We start from the raw sequence: 21,988 nt of genomic DNA on the forward strand, positions 1-21,988 counted from the left end.
TGCTCCAGTGTCCAGATGTGAAAACAGCTGCTCAGTGTCCTCGCCTTACACACAATCTAGTTTGCATTTCATTCTAGTAACAAATCCATCTACACAAACAAATATTTGGCATCCAAGTAGGCCCCCAAAAATGTGTGAAAATGCATATGGCCTAAACAATGGTGTTCTAGAGGCCGAAAGAAAAATGTTTGATACGAACGAATAATGGGCCCATGAACATTAAAGTTGACCTTTTTAAACGTTACAATTAATAAAAGCATATGGAGCAGAACGAATGGAATAAAGACAGAAAGAATAGGAACACAGCACAACTACTTACTTTTTTGCAGCACTCTCCGGATCTTTCGGTACTGCTCTGGCTCTCTCAACTTCAGGTCCGACCACCGCTTCCTGAGCTGATCTTTTGATCTTCGTACCCCAAAATTCCTCTCAAGACTCCTGACCACTTTCACCATGATCTTGGCCTTTCGGATGTTGGGGTTGGGGTAAGGCCCATATTTTCCGTCATAGTCGGACTTCTTCATGATGTCGACCATCTCCAACATCTCCCCAAACGACATATTTGTGGCCTTAAAACGTCTCCTTCTGGATCGGGACGTGCCTGGATCCGGGCTTTCCTCCTCCTCCTCCTCGTTGCTAGAATTAGCACGCACCTGCTGTAACTCCGCCATGTGCTCTTCACCCACTGCGCTGAACGAAAAGGGGCGGGGAATACACTAGAAAGAACGTCAGGGGCGGGGGGAGTTACACGCATGCGCAGTGTGTATAAAGCGTAACACGCGTGCATATTACGTACGATCTGTGAGCGGAGGAAGGAGCATTGGACGCGCCGATCGTAAGAACGAAGGTAAGAGACAAACTTGTGCCTATACTGCTTCTAGATTGAGGCCTATATTGTAACAAGATTAGGAGAGTTTTGTCTGACATTAGGCTTTGTCTTGTGTTGTGTCTTGCAGTGAACATGGATATCTTAATGAAAGATAATGACTTCATGTCAGTATTCATAGATATGCTAAGGGAGCTGCCCTGTCTGTGGGAGATTACCCACCCCCATTTCAAGAACCTAGCAAAGAGGAAGGCAGCACTGGAGCAATTGTGTGAAATTGTGAAGCAGGTGATCCCCACGGCAGACATCACTTATTTAAAGATTTTCATTGGTGGCCTGAGGAGCACATATCTAAGGGAGCGCAAGAAAGTCCTGGATTCACAGAGATCCGGAGCAGCAGATGACATCTATGTCCCCAGGATGTTGTACTACGACTGCATTTTCTGGCAGGCCAGACTGAACCCAGGCCATCCCTCTCCAGTCTTCCTTCCACGCTTCCCTCCCCCCCGGCTGAGGCTTCTGACGCCCAACCTGGGCCTTCCAGGCCACATGTGGAGGAGCCCAGATTGAGCCAGGTATAGCATTCCTCTAAATATTTCTGCTTGTCCAATCAATGATGTTAACTAGATGTTAGTTGGGAGTACTAATTTAGGATTGTGATTGATGAAGCAAAAACTAAAACCATGTCCCTTTTTCATACACAGGGAAGTCTCAGCCAGGAGGTGGCCGGGCCGAGCCGGCTGGCTGATATCAAGGTCCCTCCACCCCCCTGAAAAGAGAAAGTGGCAGTAGGACGAGTACCCTAGAGGAGGCGGCTATAGCATTCTTTTGGAGGGCTACAGAGGTCCTGGGAGCACCCCACACCATGCAGGAGAACATTGCTGCCTTCATAGCATATAAAATGCAGAGGATGGAGGAGGGCCAAAAAGTCTTGTGTGAGGCCCTCATATCAGAGGCTCTGGAGAAAGGTATGAGCGGCCAAATTACATCTCACACACATCTTTGGGATGGTCCTCCTCCTCCTCCTGCAGGTCCTCCTCCTCCTCCCTCTCCTCCAGGTCCTCCCAGTCCTCCTCCAGGTCCTCCCAGTCCTCCTCCTCCTGCAGGTCCTCCTCCTCTTCCAGGTCCTACTCCTCCTCCTGCCACATCTCCAACTGCACAGCCACAGCCGGGAAGGAAGCGTGGAAGGAAGACCAGACAGTGATTGCCCTGGGTTCAGTCTGGTCGGCCAAAAAATGCAGCCTCTTGGGGTACCACAGCCTGGGGACACAGATGTCATCTGCTGCTATCCGAGTCTCTGTGAATCCCGGACCAGATTGCACTCCCTTACATATGGACTCCTCAGGCCACCAATTTTGATGTTGAAGAATTGATGTCTGCCGTGGGGGTCCCAGGCTTCGCTAATTTCTCATGTTGATCCAGTGTTGCCTTCCTCTTTGTTTAGTTTCCACACTGTAGGCAATGCGACTTTAAATGTTGGTTGAGGTAAAAGCATAGTTTGGCTCACTTGTACTCACTGTCCTGTGATTGTTTAGTTAGGCCTGATCTGTGTGCTCTGCTGCTCTCAGTCTGCTGGATAACTCCCTCTGCATCCAGGCAACTTGAGAAGTTTCTGGATGATAGGTGTAAAGCTATGCAGATGGCAGCATGAATATCGATATAGTCCCAGCCTATCCAAGAGAGGCAGGCTCTGATGACATGCTGGGAGACTGTATTTATTCTGGGAGCACATAGAGCTCTTGGTCTTGTCCCAGAGTGGAGGAGTCTAGCTTGAGGGTGGCACGCTACCCTCTCAGGCACAGGCTGCCATGGAGAGGCCTCAGGTGGGTGACCCAAGGGAGCAATGCTGAGACCTAGATGTTTGGAAGAAGCTGACTGACGAGAGCTGTCTTTCAAGGTCTGGGATCACTGGAGGGCATTGCTTGGAAGCTTGGAAGGACAGATCCATCGGTCCTTGGGCCTTGTAAGTACAGACATTGCAAGATCTTAGGGACCTTGTGCTCTAGCTACCCCTCTGGACCTAGTTATAGTCAGCTGTTGGTCTATTGTCCTGAAGAGTGCTGTCCAGATGCTTTCCAACTTTAAGGGACTTTGCTCTAATGGCTCTACTACTACTTAAACTGAAGTCTGTTTGCTACAAGCCCTGGACTTCACTAAAGCTTACTGGAGCCAGTTGTGTGCCTGGCTACAGGGCAGAAGTAGGGAATGACCAAGAAAAGTAATTCCTGTGGCTCCTACGGGAGTAGCGATACATATATAAAACAATAGTATTGGAATTTGTAAAATCATTTAAAGTCTATTCTGTAAATTACTAAGTTATTTTATCTTAGAATGATTTTCTAATGAAAGTTTCCTCACTAACCAGTAAAGAGTTGGGAGGGAGGTGGTCAAGCCTTGCGTTCAAAGTCTATCCCCGGGCACAATAAACCTACCAGGGTTAAAGCAATTAAACTTTCCTTTCCATTAACTCCCATCATGCAGGCTCTCTTGTACACTAGGCAAACTTTATGGCATGCTGCTCATTGCTAAGTAGGCCGTAGGCCTCCTCTGGCCCCTATAACTTCCACCAAGCACAGGGGACGTTCATCCAGTTGGAAGAAAATACATTTTCTTCTCACACTTTTGAAATCCCAAGATGAACCAGACAAACTCTTCCCATCCCTATTTATAGGTAGTGGGCTGGGCCAACCCAAGGGAACACCTCACAGGGGGACTGACCACTGATAAAAGGGGAATACTAGACTTGTGTGTCTGTAGTGCATATGTGTTAGCCCTGGTTCACATTGATGCGATTTGGCATGCGATTTGACATGTCAAATTGCATGCCAAATCGGCAGCAATTGCTGGCAATGGCGCCGTCCAAATTGGTGTGACGCCGCATTTGCTGCGCTGCACCGATTTCCAAAAGTAGTTTCTTTACTACTTTTGCCGATTTCGGGGTGCAATTTCCATTGACATCTGTGCAGAAACCCGCACAGATGTCTCTGAAATCGGCCCCGAAATTGGGACTGACATGCGCCAATTTAATTCCTGCAGTCAGTGTGAACCAGGGCTCAACAGAAGAAGTTTGCCCACAAATTACAAAGAAACATCATGTGTGTTCACAGAGGAGTCTCGCTTTTATTCAGATTGCTGCTTGAGCCTAGGTTCACACTGATGCAATGCGGGAACCAGCGCGATTACAGCGCCGGTTCCCGCATTGCTCCTGTCCTGCAGACAGGTCACACTGCCTTCTGCGAACCACTGCGGGTGTCATTACATTGTTAATGACACCCCCAGATAGGTTCACAGATCGCAGTGCGAACAGTGAACTTGTACAGAAATCGGACACATCAAATGCGATCCGATTCTGGTATGGGAAAAAAAAAGTCCCTGCACTTTTTTCTGTGCGAATCTAATGCGAGTTCAGCCATACAACTGTATGGCTGAACTCGCATCTCACAAACATTGCATGTGATCGGCACCGCAGGTGCTGGTGCGAATCACATGCAATGTCTGTGATCGCACTAGTGTGAACCTGGGCTTAATGCTGATTTCATGTGAATGGAGCCTTTGCCTGCCACTGGGGGCACTGGCAAGAGTTCACCCTGAGATTCCTGCACTTGGGCGCCAAGCCCTGTCCACAACCCGGCAATGAAATTCCCTTCCTCTGCACTTCTTTTTCTTTCTCATTTTTCTTTTTTATTCTTTCCTTCCCTTTCTATCATTTATCTTCTCATCTTTTATATATATATATATATATATATATATATATATATATATATATATATATTTTTTTTTTTTTTTTACCTAGTTTTACACATACCTTTGTATTTTTAATATGATTTACTGTATATTATACCTCTCTTTATCAAACAATTGTAACTTGATGCCTATACTATTGTAACTTAATAAAATACTTTTGAAATAAAGGGGAATTATTAATAAATATGCTGTCAAAAAAAATGTGGGTTCTTGGAGACTTTCAGAATCAAATGTTCAGCTCCTGGGCTGAATTTAAAATCTATGTCATATGTAGATTATTATTTGCACCGGAATGATTATTTCTAATAATTAGCACTCTTTTTATATTCATTGCCAGACTCATATACATCCACAAAATTATGTATGAGGGTCTTATGCCCCATACACATGAGCGGAATTTCCGTCGGAAAAAGCTCGGATGGTTTTTCCGACGGAATTCCACTCAAGCTTGGATTGCATACACACTGTCACACAAAAGTTCTCTGAACTTTCGACCGTCAAGAACACGGTGACGTACAACACTACAACGAGCTGAGAAAATGAAGTTCAATGCTTCTGAGCATGTGTCGAATTGTTTCCGAACATGCGTGGTTTTTTGCGTGTCGGAATAACATACAAACGGAATGTCCGTCAAGAACTTTTTCCATCGGAAAAATAGAGAACCAGCTCTTTTGCTGGCGGAAATTCAGACTGAAAAAATTGGATGGAGCATAAACACGGTCGGAATATCTGACTAAAAGCTCCCATCACACTTTTTTTGACGGAAATTCCGCTCATGTGTACGGGGCATTAGAGAGTTCTGTGTATGATTATTTAATAGCACAGAGAACAGACCCTCGATGACAGGTTCCAACTGCATACTTTGTAAGGAGGTTCTAATAATTGCCCCTGATTTGCAATACCTGATTCTATTTTCATGGAATTTAAGAGGTGGTGAAGGTAGCTGTGACTTACTTTTTCCATATGACTATTCGCCTCCCTCCAGGTCCAATCCGGTCTGCTAAAATAAAATAAATGGAATGAGATTTATCCTCTTCTGTTTAGGCAGATCAGATAGATCAGATAGGAGGGTAGTCAGGTGCAAACGGATAGCGGACTCCATTTACTCCCAGTTGCCCATAGAGCAAAGCGGGCTCTGTTTGTGTTGGTTCTGCAAAAACTGAGCAGACAAGAATGTGTTATCTTCCTGCTCTGCTTCAGGGGATCGGTTAGCGGATCCCCTGCTGACTGTGATGGAGTCTGCCCCGTGTGAAAGGGGCCTTATTGTCAAAGCTTACTTGAACAAGCTGAAGTTGGAAGCTGACTGGTTACAATTCACAGCTGCACCAGATTCTGTGTGCTCCAGTTTTAGTAAATCCCCCTTTATTTCATATGTTACAGTATGCCACAAAAGTGAGTACACCCCTCACACTTTTTTAAATATTTTATTATATTTTTTTATGTGACAACACTAAGGAAATTACACTTTGCTACAATGTAAAGTAGTGAATGTACAGCTTGTGTAACAGTGTAAATTTGCTGTCCCCTCAAAATAACTCAACACACGGCCGTTAATATCAAAACCGCTGGCAACAAAAGTGAGTACACCCCTAAGTGAAAATGTCCAAATTGGGCCCAAAGTGTCAATATTTTGTGTGGCCACCATTATTTTCCAGCAGTGCTTTAACCCTCTTGGGCATGGAGTTCCCCAGAGCTTCACAGGTTGCCACTGGAGTCCACTTCCGCTCTTCCATGAAGACATCACGGAGCTGGTAGATGTTAGAGACCTTGCCCTCCTCCTCCTTCTGTTTGACGATGCCCCCCAGATGCTCAACAGGGTTTAGATCTGGAGACATGCTTGGCCAGTCCATCACCTTCACCCTCAGCTTTGTTGGCATTCATGGTTCCCTCAATGAACTGTAGCTCCCCAGTGCCGGCAGCACTTATGCAGCTCTGGACCACGACACTCCCATCACCATGCTTGACTGTAGAGAAGACACACTTGTCTTTGTACTCCTCACCTGGTTCCCGCCACACACGCTTGACACCATTTGAACCAAATAAGTTTATCTTGGTCTCATCAGGCCACAGGACATGGTTCCAGTAATTCATGTCCTTAGTCTGCTTGTCTTCAGCAAACTGTTTGCGGCTTTCTTGTGCATCATCTGTAGAAGAGGCTTCCTTTTGGGATGAAAGCCATGCAGACAAATTGGATGCAGTGTGCGACGTATGGTCTGAGCACTGACAGGCTGACCCCCCACCCCTTTAACCTCTGCAGTAATGCTGGTAGCACTCATACGTCTATTTCCCAAAGACAACCCCTGGATATGACGCTGAGCACGTGCACTCAACTTCTTTGGTCGACCATGGTGAGGCCTGTTCTGAGTGGAACCTGTCCTGTTAAACCACTGCATGGTCTTGGCCACCGTGCTGCATCTCAGTTTCAGGGTATTGGCAATCCTCTTATAGCCTAGGCCATCTTCATGTGGAGCAACAATTCTTTTTTTCAGATCCTCAGAGAGTTCTTTGCCATGAGGTGCCATGTTGAACTTCCAGTAAACAGTATGAGAAAGTAAGAGCGATAACACCAAATTTAACACATAAATTTATCAGGTAACCACCACAGTGACTTCACACACATCAGAAAGTGCCCGACCACCATACGGATTGCCTGCTTACCAGATAGCAGGCAACAAGAAGCGATCGGCTGTAACCCAGCCACGGCCTTTGACTTCCAAGGATGGCTGCTGGACTGACACGGGACTGCCCCTAGTCATAGATCTGGTAATAACAACCCCTATTGATTTAGTAATTTATGGACTGATTTCACCAAATTTATCACACCTGCTCCCCATTCACATTTGAGACCTTGTAACACTAACGAGTCACATGACACCCGCAGAGGGAAAATAGCTAAATGGGCCCAATTTGGACATTTTCACTTAGGGGTGTACTCACTTTTGTTGACAGCAGTTTAGATATTAATGGCTGTGTGTTGAGTTATCTTGAAGGGACAGTAAATTTACACTGTTATAGAAGCTGTACACTCACTATTTTACATTGCAGCAAAGTGTCATTTCTTCAGTGTTGTAACACGAAAAGATATAATAAAATATTTACAAAAATGTGAGAGGTATACTAACTTTGTGAGATACTGTATACCTATATTTTGATGCAGATTTTAAGGTTCACTGTTGAACTTTCCAATTATTATTACCACTGAATCATTAGATTTAGTGGTTGGGGTCGATTATACCGCTGCATAATGTGTTTAAATATATCACATTCATCTGAAGAAACTTTAAAAATCTAGATCCAATGTTTTCCTGTTCATATATGTTGAAAAAGTCAGTTTCCATTGGGGGTACTTACTTTTTCACATGACTGTAACTGCTCTAATCCTTGCATGTTTATTGTGCCCAGAGTTGGACTTTAAAAGCAAAGTCTATACTTTGGACAAAGTGGTGTAACATGGTGCAAATCAGACAACCTCCTAATGCTCTTTTACACAGGTGACTGGGGGTATTAAAAATAGATAGCTGAACTACAGTTTTACCACCCACCTCAATCCTAACATTACAGCAGCATTTTATTACCCGGCCTGTAGAGTTTGACAGACGGCATCTATCAAAATCACGGACCAATAAACATGGCCGCACTGCAACTGGTGTGGGCATGGTCCCACAATGTAAAATTGCTGTTCACTAATTTTAAAAAAAGAAAAATAAAAAAAAAAAAAAAAAAAAAAAATGGCTGTTAGGAGATGGACACCCTCTGAGAAATGATTGACCACAGATCACCAGGGAGCGATAAACCTACCGCAAGCGTGAAAGAAGCCTTTTAGTTCTCAATGGAACACAATGGAACACAAGTGCAGGGCACTTCCTTCAGCTCAGTAACAAAGCCTGTACCTTGGATTGGCATAAAGGTGGAGGAAGAGTCTGCAGGAGCCTGTCATTGCACCCGCGATTCACTGTTCGCAGTTGCAATGCTTTGCAATCTGATTTGTTAAAAACATTTTTTTTGAAATAAGTACTTTTTTTTTGCTAAAAACAACATTTATTGTTATTGTTTTTTTAATAGGTGGACTTAGCCTTTAAAGGAAAGGCTAAATTATGCATTAACATTCAGCGGCCTGTATATCAGGATTTGCTGATCATTGCGACATGCAATTTTCACATGTAACCCTTGGCCGATGTATTTTATTATCATATGTTGGTTTCAGTTACCCAAGTTAAAGGCAGGTTTACTTTAATAACGTTATATGTTAAACAAACTGAAACTCTGCTGATCTATTACATCTTTTATTCTTTACATGATCCACCATAATCAGGCTAGAAATGAAGCCCCGGAGGTGCTCCTGGAGTGGCTCTTGAAGCAGAGGGTAGTATAATCTCAGTCTTGAGATCAGATCCATAGAGAAAGGCTAAGGTCACACAGTCCTGAAGCTTTCCAGATTGTATATGCAATCAACGTGACTTGATAAAAATTGATGGAATCCTGATGAAGCAAATGTCACAATAGGACATTCTCTTCCCTGAGGCATCTGTGACATAGAAAATGATTTATTTTACCACAGGACGATAATTAGGAACACGCATCTGAATTGCGCACACGTAACATGGGGGATAATGAATGAGCAGCAAAAATGCCTTTTATCTTTTATATAGGGAATATTTGTGGAAGGGCTGTAAAAGTATCCAAGGAAACTCCATGAAGTGCAAAAAATATATAGTTAACCTCTTGAAGAATTTAAAATGGTCAAGTGATAATTAAATAGCTATTTCAATCAGAACAAAAAATTACATTACAATATATATATATATATATATATATATATATTAGCCCATTGCTAAAATCGTTTCATTTAAGTTCATTTTTTTTTCCTCATTAATGTACACACAGCACCCCATATTAACAGAAAAACACAGAATTGTTGACATTTTTGCAGATTTATTAAAAAACTGAAATATCACATGGTCCTAAGTATTCAGACCCTTTGCTCAGTATTTAGTAGAAGCACCCTTTTGATCTAATACAGCCATGAGTCTTTTTGTGAAAGATGCAACAAGTTTTTCACACCTGGATTTGGGGATCCTCTGCCTTTCCTCCTCGCAGATCCTCTCCAGTTCTGTCAGGTTGGATGGTAAAAGTTGGTGGACAGACATTTTTAGGTCTCTCCAGAGATGCTCAATTGGGTTTAAGTCAGGGCTCTGGCTGGGCATTCAAGAACAGTCACTGAGTTGTTGTGAAGCCACTCCATTATTTTAGCTGTGTGCTTAGGGTCATTGTCTTGTTGGAAGTTAAACCTTCTGCCCAGTCTGAGGTCCTGAGCACTCTGGAGAAGGTTTTCGTCCAGGATATCCCTGTATTTGGCCGCATTCATCTTTCCCTCAATTACAACCAGTCGTCCTGTCCCTGCAGCTGAAAAACACTCCCACAGCATGATGTTGCCACCACCATGCTTCACTGTTGGGACTGTATTGGACAGGTGACGAGCAGTGCCTGGTTTTCTCCACACATACCGCTTAGAATTAAGGCCAAAAAGTTCTATCTTGGTCTCATCAGACCAGAGAATCTTATTTCTCACCATCTTGGAGTCCTTCAGGTGTTTTTTAGCAAACTCCATGCGGGCTTTCATGTGTCTTGCACTGAGGAGAGGCTTCCGTCAGGCCACTCTGCCATAAAGCCCCGACTAGTGGAGGGCTGCAGTGATGGTTGACTTTCTACAACTTTCTCTCATCTCCCGACTGCATCTCTGGAGCTCAGCCACAGTGAACTTTGGGTTCTTCTTTACCTCTCTCACCAAGGCTCTTCTCCCCCGATAGCTCAGTGTGGCCGGACGGCTAGCTCTAGGAAGGGTTCTGGTCGTCCCAAACATCTTCTTTTTAAGGATTATGGAGGCCACTGTGCTCTTAGGAACCTTAAGTGCAGCAGAAATTTTTTGTAACCTTGGCCAGATCTGTGCCTTACCACAATTCTGTCTCTGAGCTCTTCAGGCAGTTCCTTTGACCTCATGATTCTCATTTGCTCTGACATGCACTGTGAGCTGTAAGGTCTTCTATAGACAGGTGTGTGGCTTTCCTAATCAAGTCCAATCAGTATAATCAAACACAGCTGGACTCAAATGAAGGTGTAAAACCATCTCAAGGATGATCAGAAGAAATGAACAGCACCCGAGTTAAATATATGAGTGTCACAGCAAAGGGTCTGAATACTTAGGACCATGTGATATTTTAGTTTTTCTTTTTTAATAAATCTGCAAAAATGTCAACAATTCTGTGTTTTTCTGTCAGTATGGGGTGCTGTGTGTTTTAATTAATGAGGAAAAAATTTAAGGGGGTCTGAATACTTTCTGTCCCCACTGTATATATATATATATATATATATATATATATATATAAAATGGAGGTACATCAATGGACAACGAGGAGGAAAGCATGATTGGTTAGTCCTGGGTGACTAAAAAGCTTTATTTGACCAAACTTAAGTGTGAAGTCACACTCTGTGAGGTGAGCGCATTTCTTATGGGGGAGCACTGAGGTGAATTGATACAAAGCACAGATTTTTGAGAATTTGTGAAGACTCAACAAGTTACAACTATTTTCTTACATTTTCATTAACCACTTAAGGACCAGCCTCGTTTTGGAATTTAGGTGTTTACATGTTTAAAACATTTTTTTTTGGTAGAAAATTACTTAGAACCCCCAAACATTATATATGTTTTTTTTTCTAACAGCCTAGAGAATAAAATTGCGGTCATTGTAATTCTTTTTTTCACACCGTATTTGCGCAGCGGTCTTACAAGCGCGTTTTTTTTAAAAAAAATCACTTTTTTGAATAAAAAAATAAGACAACAGTAAAGTTAGCCCAATTTTTTTTAATATTGTGAAAGGTAACATTACGCCGAGTAAATTGATACCCAACATGTCACGCTTCAAAATTGAACCCGCTCGTGGAATGGCGTCAAACTTTTGCCCTCAAAAATCTCCATAGGCGACGTTTAAAAAATTCTACAGGTTGCATGTTTTGTGTTACAGAGGAGGTCTAGGACTAGAATTATTGCTCTCGCTCTAACGATTGCGGCGATACCTCACATGTGTGGTTTGACCACCGTTTTCATACGCGGGCGCTACTCACGTATGCATTCGCTTCTGCACGCGAGCTCGTTGGGACGGGGGGTTTTTAAACATTTTTTTTTCAATTTTTATTATTTATTTTACATGATTTTATTTATTTTTACACTGTTTAAAAAAAAAATTGTGTCACTTTTATTCCTATTACAAGGAATGTACACATCCCTTGTAATAGAAAAAAGCATGACAGGACCTCTTAAATATGAGATCTGGGGTCAAAGAGATCTCATATTTACACTAAAATGCAATAAAAAAAAAAGTCATTTAAAAAAATGACATTGAAAAAAATGTGCCTTTAAGACGTATGGGCAGAAGTGACGTTTTGATGTCGCTTCCGCCCAGCAGTGTCATGGAGACGAGTGGGTGCCATCTTAGCCTCACTCGTCTCCAGGCACAACAGGGAGACTCCGCCGCTACCGATGGCTCCGGTAAGCGGCGGAGGGCACCGGATCGCGGCGGAAGGGGGGCCCTCTCCCTCCACCGATAAAAGTGATCTTGCTGCGAATCCACCACAGAGACCACTTTTATCTGAAAGCCGACCACTGCACGAAAATGGGGATTCCGGGGTTATAGCAGCTAGCTGCTGCCATAACACCAATATCCGCCGCCAAACTTTGGACGTACATCGGCGTGCGGTGGTCGGCAAGTGGTTAAATGTTTGACTGCACTCAAGCACAGGATTTATATTATTACAAGAAGAAATACTCATGAATGTATCATATTATTGCACATTCACATGTCATTATGTTGGCACTCATATTTGCACAGGAGAATTGATACACTAAATGGTTGGATACATTTATTATCACTAGCGCAGCATTATTTGTTTTGAGGCAACTATAACGTTTGTTATTAAAAAAAAAAAAATCACAACTTTACAATCACTTTAATTTTCAGCTTTTTTCACACCTGCCTAAAATGTTTGCATAGTATTGCATATATACAGTATAAGGCACCTAATTTGTCATGCTATGCTGTACAAGTAAGTTCCTCCACTCTCCGTTCATCCTTTCCAGAACTGCTTTTGCTCTGTTTTAGCCATGGATCAGTGCAGAAAGTTTGTAGATGAAAGTTATACTAAAGCCTTTTTTTAACACTGACAAATCAGTATTCATGAGCTTAGTGCAGTAAAGTAAACAACTCCTTTTTAAACTATTTCTAAAACTTTTTTTTTTTTTGGCTAGTATTCGGTATTTATCTGAGCTCCATACCTGCACCAAAAGGATGGCTATGGCAGGGCTAAACGGGAACCTGCATAAGGAAAGGAGCCACCCCATCACCCTCACCTATGTGACAGGTGGCTCTGTGTGCAGCCATTGACTTCCAGCTAATTGCAGATAGGCATTGTGGGTTATTATAAAAGGTAAATCCACTTTGCACTACAAGTGCAAACTACAAGTGCAAAGTGCACTTGAAATTGCACTGAAAGTGCACTTGGAAGTGCAGTCGCTGTAAAGCTGAGGGTTAGATCTGAGATGGGGGAAGCTCTGCTGATTTTATCACCCAGTCATGGGCAGGCTAAAATGCTGCTTTTTATTTTCCTTGCATTCCCCCTCGGATCTACAGCGACTGAACTTCCAAGTGTACTTTCAGTGCAAAGTGGATTTGCCTTTCGTAAATCAACCCCAGTGTCTTTTGTTTCCAGTCTGCACCCAGTATTGTGTACTCCTACCTGTTACCTTGTGCCTGTGATCCTTGTGTCCCATCATCGGTTTCCTAACCCAGTGATCCCATGCTTTGCTTCCAGTATTTAATCTTCCTTCACACTCTGCACCAGTGTGTTTCTCTGTAGTTTTAGTTAGCCCCTCGCTAAAGGGCACCTGCATCCCAGCCTGTGTTCCTCCTCCGTGTGTCTGTGTCTTTCCATACACTCCTATTGTTTACTTACTGCCTTGCATATCCAGCACTGAAAGACACTTGTTCTTTTCTGGTGTGGTATATTATTATATATATATACATATGATATACAAGTACATATTCATGTCACCTTTTTGTAGCGACCCCCTGATCCCCAGAGGCATGGTGGTAACTAAGGATGAGCCGAACACCCCTGTTCGGTTCACACCAGAGCATCCGAACAGGCAAAAAATTCAGACGAACAAACGAACACCGTTAAAGTCTATGGGACATGAACATGAAAAATCAAATGTGCTCATTTTAAAGGCTTACAGTATATGCAAGTTATTGTCATTGAAGTGTTTGGGGACCTGGTCCTGCCCCAGGGGACATGTATCAATGCAAAGAAAAGTTTTAAAAAAGGCCCTTTTTTTTCGAGAGCAGTGATTTTAATAATGATTAAATTGAAACAATAAAAATTAAATTTTCCTTTAAATATCATGCCTGTGGGGTATCTATAGTATGCCTGTAAAGTGGGGCAGTTTTCCCGCGTTTAGAACAGTACCACAGCAAAATTACATTTCTAAAGGAAAAAAGTCATTTAAAACTGATTGCGGCTGTAATGAATTGTTGGGTCTTGGCAATATAGATAAAACTCATTGAAAAAAATGGCATATGGATAAAACTTACATATAAGACTATATATAAGGTAATAAACAGAAAAGGAGCGTACTCACATAGCCACATCCGTAAATTGAGGGAATGAACAAGGAAAAAAGGTGTACTATAGCAGTAAACCTAGGTCGGACTTTAGAGGCATAGGAAACAACAAAGAAGTATGAGAATAAACACTATTTATTGAAAAATATACAACATGAATAGAACAATACAGAAAAATTAAAAATCATGTATACTGATACATAATGTGTAGTGAGCGCTTGTGTATCTACGCGTTTCACCATTAGGCTTCTTCAGGATATAGTCAAGGTTCTACAGATAGCAAATAAAGAGAACGGACCCCACTTCTTGCAGAAAGATACATCTCAATTATAAGTATCCAGAAATAGGTTCAGAGGGTACCATCCCACTAGAAACAGGGAGACAGCCTTGTGCTAGCTCTTGTGCTGGCCCTTGGGAAACAAGGCTGTCTCCCAGGGGCCATACATCATTGTCTAAATATTCAAATTTTGCTACACATTGTGGACAATTTCTCAGTCTCATATTTGGACTATTTTTCCTGGTGGGTGTCCTCATTGCTTGGTGGGCTTTGAAGCCCATAGTTGGCTCCCCTCCCTCTTTTATACTGAATCCACTCTTTGTGCATTATTTTGCCTCTGTCCCTGGAACCGTCTGGCTTTTTCTGCTCCTCTCTTTCTAGCAGTGTTTACTAGATTGGGCTGGCCTGACCTATCTGTGCATAGATCCTGACGGTGGTGTAGTAGAACCTGTTTCTAGTGGGATGATACCCTCTGAACCAGTTTCTGGATACTTATAATTGAGACTTATCTCTCTGCAAGACAGTGAGGTCCGTTCTCTTTATTTGTTATCTGTAGAACCTTGACTGTATCCTGAAGAAGCCTAACAGTGAAACGCGTAGATACACAAGGGCTCACTGCACATTATGTATCAGTATACAGGATTTTTAATTGTTCTGTATTGTTCTATTCATGTTGTGTATTTTTCAATAAATAGTGTTTATTCTCATACTTCTTCGTTGTTTCCTATGCCTCTAAAGTCCGACCTAGGTTTACTGCTATAGTACACCTTTTTTCCTTGTTTATATATAAGATAAGACTTACATTCCTCACCCAGAACTCAGATACTTAATTTAAAACATTATCTTTTTCTCTCTGTTCCTTATTCAGAACAGAGCCTCAAGCACCAGGGCTCACTGGACAGGCAGACTTCTTCTGCTCCAAGCACATGTACAGGCTTCAGGCCTCAGGCCTAATCAATCAGCTGCTCCTCATCCAACCACCCCAGACGAGAAACTGGGGGAAAGAGAACAATCACTTGGCCCTCCCCAAATATTTTCTCCCCCCGCCAGCATTAACTAGTGGCCATAAACCTCCTACTGGTTGGCTAACGGAAGTATGAATATTCATCAGTCAGTTTTACTTTATTTTTCCATATTTTTATTGAATTAGCAACGTCATTTAAGGCACAATCAATGAACAATATCGTAAACAGAGGTGAAATTGAGCACCCACACAGAGCGCCTTTCCTTCAAAATGTTCATAAACACAAGACCTTTGAATATGAAACAGAGAAATCTCAACATAAGATTTGCTTGGTGGGATTATCAATAAAAATAACCATACAACATAAGAAATGCAAGTCATGAACTGTAGAGTCTAGAAATGTATCTCCAATCAACTAGGGACCGGTTGTGTATTGTCCCATCAATCTACTTTAACAAGTAATATTAGGAATGACTATGTCACAGGGAGCAGTTAGTTTTACTTTAGCTTCTAATACTAATACCAGAGGTACCAGTGACATCTACTGCCAGAAGGGAGAAACCACAGCTGAATTTAGGGGAAAAACCAAATGAAGACATAGACTATAAATCAGGTAGGTGGTCTACCACCCAGCAGAACTAAATTTGACTATTAGCCCCTGTTTAGGACAGGGTGGCTACATTTCAAAGTCACATTCTCTCTTCTGATCACAGAGCTCTCTGTGTTCCATTAAGGAGCTTTGCCAGCTACATACCAGAGCTCAATTTTTAATGAATGGAATTGGCCACAACATGCATAGTGCAGTGGTACATAATGACAGAAAAATAGCGGCCTCCACAAGCCATTATAAATTAACCACTTCCTTTAAAGTTTTGCTTTAGAGGCTGTCACTTTGCTCATTCAGGGTAAGGTAACAAAACCTTATGCTAGCTGACCCTCCAACCCACTAATATTCCTCTTGTCAGCTCTCCCCCACCACTCTGTTGGAGTCACCCAAAATACCTGATGCTTCCCGGGGTGGAGAGGAAAGTTGTACGGCTCAGGTCTGAGTCGCACATCTCAGGTCAGGTCACCAAATAAGGAGGATCAAGAAAGTAACTGTGTAAGCTCTGATGTGCTCCAAGAAAAGAATAGAGTGGCAGGGGAGTATGGGAAATATAAGTATAAGTGTGGGGGAGGAGGTGTGACTAGCACAAAAAAAAGACCATGTCCATGTCAAGGAAAAGTGGCCATGTAGAGCCCACCCTAGATCACCTTACACTCACCTTGCCAATGCTCCTTCATCTGCTGTAGCCACCACCAAAATAGCCAGTGTTGGATGGTATTGGATCTCATAATGTCACCCATCCCATCATATGACAGCACTGCTGGCTATACATTGTTTTTTTTTATTCATTCAGCCAGTGGATTGAATGAAAAAAACAACAGATTCCTCCAACCTTGCTGGGACATTCACAGCTGTCAGAATACACTGATCACTGGCTGAGGATGCTGATCGTCAGAAAAATGTTCAGCATGTCCCTTCTACAAAAGTCCATCAAACAACTGACTTGAGCGAGGATGGACACACACTAAAAGAAATGTATCTGATCCCTGCTGAACTGGCTGAATTATGATCAGTGTATGGCCAGCATTAGGCCTACTAATTGGCCATGAAGTCCCTGCACTGCACCATGGGAGAGGAGGTCACATGCTCCACCGTATTTGAAAGCATATTTTGCACTATGGCCACAGAAGAGAGACCTGTTGGAGAGCACTGGAGAGGTAAGTATTAGGTGAGCTTGTAAAGGGCAGAAGAGTTCCATTTTTGTACAGAGCTGTCTGCTCGGTGATTCGAGACAGATCCTGCACTCTTTGTCCTGAGTGTCATGTGCTCCCCACAAGAGTACTTGGTCAAAGAATCAAAACTATTTGAAATGTTTTGCTTCAGTAAAGAAAAAAAGTTGGTAAAAACATACTCCATATTTATCTTTTTAAATTGAACTCTGTTTTGCCATAAAATAACTATATTTGTAAAGATCAGCGGACAGACCACCTGCGATAAGATGATTGCCTGCTGTTAAGGCTGAGCTTCAGAATCCCAGGCAGTTTAGAGCAGCCCTTCTCAACCTTTTTACCCCAGAGGAACCCCTAAAATAATCTTCAGGTCTCAGGGAACCCTTACTAAAACCAATTCATTGGGGGTCAATGGCAAAAATACCTCTTACATTGGTGGTCTGTAGGAGGAGTGCCCCCTTAGAGACAGCTAAAAAGATAATTGGTGTCATGCTGCTGGCTTTTCCAAGTGGCATTGGTCCTGAAACTATACAGATGTAGCACCCTTGTCCTAAACAGGGCTGATAGTAAATTTAGTTGTGTTAGGTGGTAACTAGCCTGGCTAATTTGTAGTCTTGATCAACTGATATTTCTCCTAAGCTTGAGCTTAATTGTGATCTCTCTCTTCTGTCAATAGGTGAAACTGTTGTCTTTGGCATTAGGATGATAGATTGCAGTGAATTCAGGTTATGAGTAGATATGTTGTCTCAGCCAATCAGCAGGAGTTTTCTTTGGCTGCTAAGCATGATGGGATAGACTATTTATTTATAAGGAGTCAGGTGATTGGGGTTTAGCCTGGGTGGGTGTGTGTGGAGTAGCAGCAGAGGTGTAGGCCTGAAACCTGAGGCCTAACCATGTGTTAAGAGGCTCAGCCCGAGGGGAGCCTGATCATTGCCAGGAGGCATAGGAGAAGCAGTTGCCAGAGGGACAACCACTCTTGTTGCCGGAGGCAAGTGTAGAAGGGATTGAGTTCTGAAGGAGTACCAGAGCAGACGCTTCACTAGCCGGGGACAGTGAAGTAAGTGGGAAAGCTTCAAGAGACTCATCCAGAAGTACAGTGGGTTTCTGTGAGCAATGCTTGAAGGAGTACAGCACATAGCTGTAAGTAGAGCTTGAAGATAAGTACAGCGGGTAGCTATGAGTCAAGCCTGAGGGATCCAGCAGGTATCTGAGAGTCAGAGGAACCCAACTGGTAGAGTGGGTGAAGCTTGAAGAATACAGCAGGGAGCTGTGAGTGAAGCTTGAGAAGTCCAGCAGGTAGCTGGGCGCTAAGCATGAGGATCTACAGTGGGATAATGTGAGTTGAGCGTGAAGATCTACAGTGGGATACTGTGAATGAAGTTGTTGCCATAGGAGACAGCAGTTGCTACAAGGTACAGATCGCTGCATTCAGCTTAAAGGCCCTTTTTCTGTATCGCTGTCTGCCTAGTTCTATTTTTGTCTGCAAAGTCTGCCAAGTTGCTATTGAATTTGTCTAAGGGTGTCCTGTGCCCTAACCCTCTCTCCCCTGTTCCTGTTAACCACTTCAGCCCCGGAAGGTTTTACCCCCTTCCTGACCAGAGCACTTTACAATTTGGCACTGCGTCGCTTTAACTGCTAATTGCGCGGTCATGCAATGTTGTACCCAAACGAAATTTACATCCTTTTCTTCCCACAAATAGAGCTTTCTTTTGATGGTATTTGATCACCTCTGCGGTTTTTATTTTTTGCGCTATAAACGAAAAAAGACCGAAAATTTTGAAAAAAAATTATATTTTCGACTTCTTGTTATAAAAAAAAAATCCAATAAACTCAATTTTAGTCATACATTTAGGCCAAAATGTATTCAGCCACATGTCTTTGGTAAAAAAAAGTCAATAAGCGTATATTTATTGGTTTGCGCAAAAGTTATAGTGTCTACAAACTAGGGTACATTGGTACATTTTCTGGAATTTACACAGCTTTTAGTTTATGACCGCCTATCTCATTTCTTGAGGTGCTAAAATGGCAGGGCAGTACAACCCCCCCCCCCAAATTACCCCATTTTGGAAAGTAGATACCCCAAGGAATTTTGCTGAGAGGCATGTTGAGCCCATTGAATATTTTATTTTTTGTCCCAAGTCATTAAATAATGACAAAAAAATATATATTTTACAAAAAGTTGTCACTAAATGATATATTGCTCACACATGCCATGGTTATATGCAGAATTGCACCCCTAAATACATTTTGCTGCTTTTCCTGAGTACGGGGATACCACATGTGTGGGACTTTTTGGAGCCTAGCCGCATACGGGGCCCCCGAAAACCAATCACCGCCTTCAGGATTTCTAAGGGCGTAAATTTTTGATTTCACTCCTTACTACCTATCACTGTTTTGAAGGCCATAACATGCCAAGATGGCACAAACCCCCCCAAATGACCCCATTTTGGAAAGTAGAATCCCAAAGCTATTTGCTGAGAGGCATGTTGAGTCCATGGAACATTTTATATTTTGCCACAATTTGCGGGAAAATTACAAACTTTTTTTTTTGCACAAAGTTGTCACTAAATGATATATTGCTCAAACATGCCACTGGCATATGTGGAATTGCACCCCAAAATACATTCTGCTGCTTCTCCTGAGTACGGGGATACCACATGTGTGGGACTTCTTGGGAGCCTAGCCACGTACTGGGCCCCGAAAACCAAGCACCGCCTTCAGGATTTCTAAGGGCGTAAATTTTTTATTTCACTCCTCACTACCTATCACAGTTTTGAAGGCCATAAAATGCTAACATGGCACAAACCCCCCCAAATGACCCCATTTTGGAAAGTAGACATGCCAAGCTATTTGCTGAGAGGCATGGTGAGTATTTTGCAGCTCTCATTTGTTTTTGAAAATTAAGAAAGAAAATAATTTTTTTTTTTAATTTTTTCAATCTTCAAAACTTTGTGACAAAAAGCGAGGTCTGCAAAATACTCACCATAGCTCTCAGAAAATAGCTTGGGGTGTCTACTTTCCAAAATGGGGTCATTTGTGGGGGTTGTGCTATTTGGGCATTCCATGGCCTCCGAAACTGTGAAAGGCAGTGAAGAGTGAAATCAAAAATTTACGCCCCTTAGAAAGCCTGAAGGCGGTGCTTGGTTTTCGGGGTTCCGTACGCGGCTAGGTGGTATCCCTGTGCTCAGGAGAAGCAACAGAATGTATTGAATGTATTTTGGGGTGTAATTTCACATATGCCCATGGCATGTTTAAGCAACATATCATTTAGTGACAACTTTGTGCAAAAAAAAAAAATTGTCTTTTCCCGCAGCTTGTGTCACAATATAAAATATTCCATGGACTCGACATGCCTCTCAGCAAATAGCTTGGGGTGTCTACTTTCCAAAATGGGGTCATTTGGGGGGTTTTGAATTGTCCTTGCATTTTATGCACAACATTTAGAAGCTTATGTCACACATCACCCATTCTTCTAACCACTTGAAGACAAAGCCCTTTCTGACACTTTTTGTTTACATGAATTTTTTTTTTTTTTTTTTTGCAAGAAAATTACTTTGAACCCCCAAACATTATATATTTTTTAAAGCAAAGGCCCTACAGATTAAAATGGTGGGTGTTTCATTTTTTTTTTTCACACAGTATTTGCGCAGCGATTTTTCAAACGCATTTTTTTGGGAAAAAACACACTTTTTTAAATTTTAATGCACTAAAACACACTATATTGCCCAAATGTTTGATGAAATAAAAAAGATGATCTTAGGCCGAGTACATGGATACCAAACCCGACATGTTTTAAAATTGCGCACAAACGTGCAGTGGCGACAAACTACATACATTTTTAAAAGCCTTTACAGGTTACCACTTTAGATTTACAGAGGAGTTCTACTGCTAAAATTACTTTGCTCGATCTGACCTTCGCGGTGATACCTCACATTCATGGTGCAATTGCTGTTTACATTTGACGCAAGACCGACGCTTGCGTTCACCTTTGCGCGAGAGCAGGGGGGGACAGGGGTGTTTTTTTTTTCTTTTTTATCTTATTTTTAAACTGTTCCTTTCATTTTTTTTTTTTTTTTTTTTTTTTTTTTTTTTAGCATTTTTATTGTTATCTCAGGGAATGTAAATATCCCCTATGATAGCAATAGGTAGTGACAGGTACTCTTTTTTGAAAAAATTGGGGTCTATTAGACCCTAGATCTCTCCTCTGCCCTCAAAGCATCTGACCACACCAAAATCGGTGTGATAAAATGCTTTCCCTATTTCCCAATGGCGCTGCTTACTTCCGGCGAAATCTAAGTCATGAAATGCTCATAGCGCCAGAGAAAACCATGGAAGACGGTGGGGGGGGACATTCCCTCCCACTGCTTGTAAAAGCAGTCTAGAGGCTAATTAGCTGCTAAGATTGCTTTTACATGAAAGCCGTCCGCTGGCTGAAAAGAATGATACCAAGATGATAGTTAAACCTGCAGGCATCATTCTGGTATAACCACTCAAAGTTCAGCAACATACCAGTACTTTGCTGGTCCTTGTTGGGCATTAGGGATCAGCTTCGTCTGTTCAATCATTAGCCGAATTGCGAACGATATGGGCCGTTCGTGCCAAATTCGAGTGGCGCGTCACAGCCCATTATTCACTGCGGCATCGCTGTGCATTGCTGGCTGATGATTGGCCAAGCATGCACTATGACCCACATGCTTGGCCAATCACAGCTCCGTCTGTACAGAGAGCTG

This window comes from Aquarana catesbeiana, linkage group LG06, assembly GCF_042186555.1.
Source record: "Aquarana catesbeiana isolate 2022-GZ linkage group LG06, ASM4218655v1, whole genome shotgun sequence".
Lineage (NCBI taxonomy): Eukaryota > Metazoa > Chordata > Amphibia > Anura > Ranidae > Aquarana > Aquarana catesbeiana.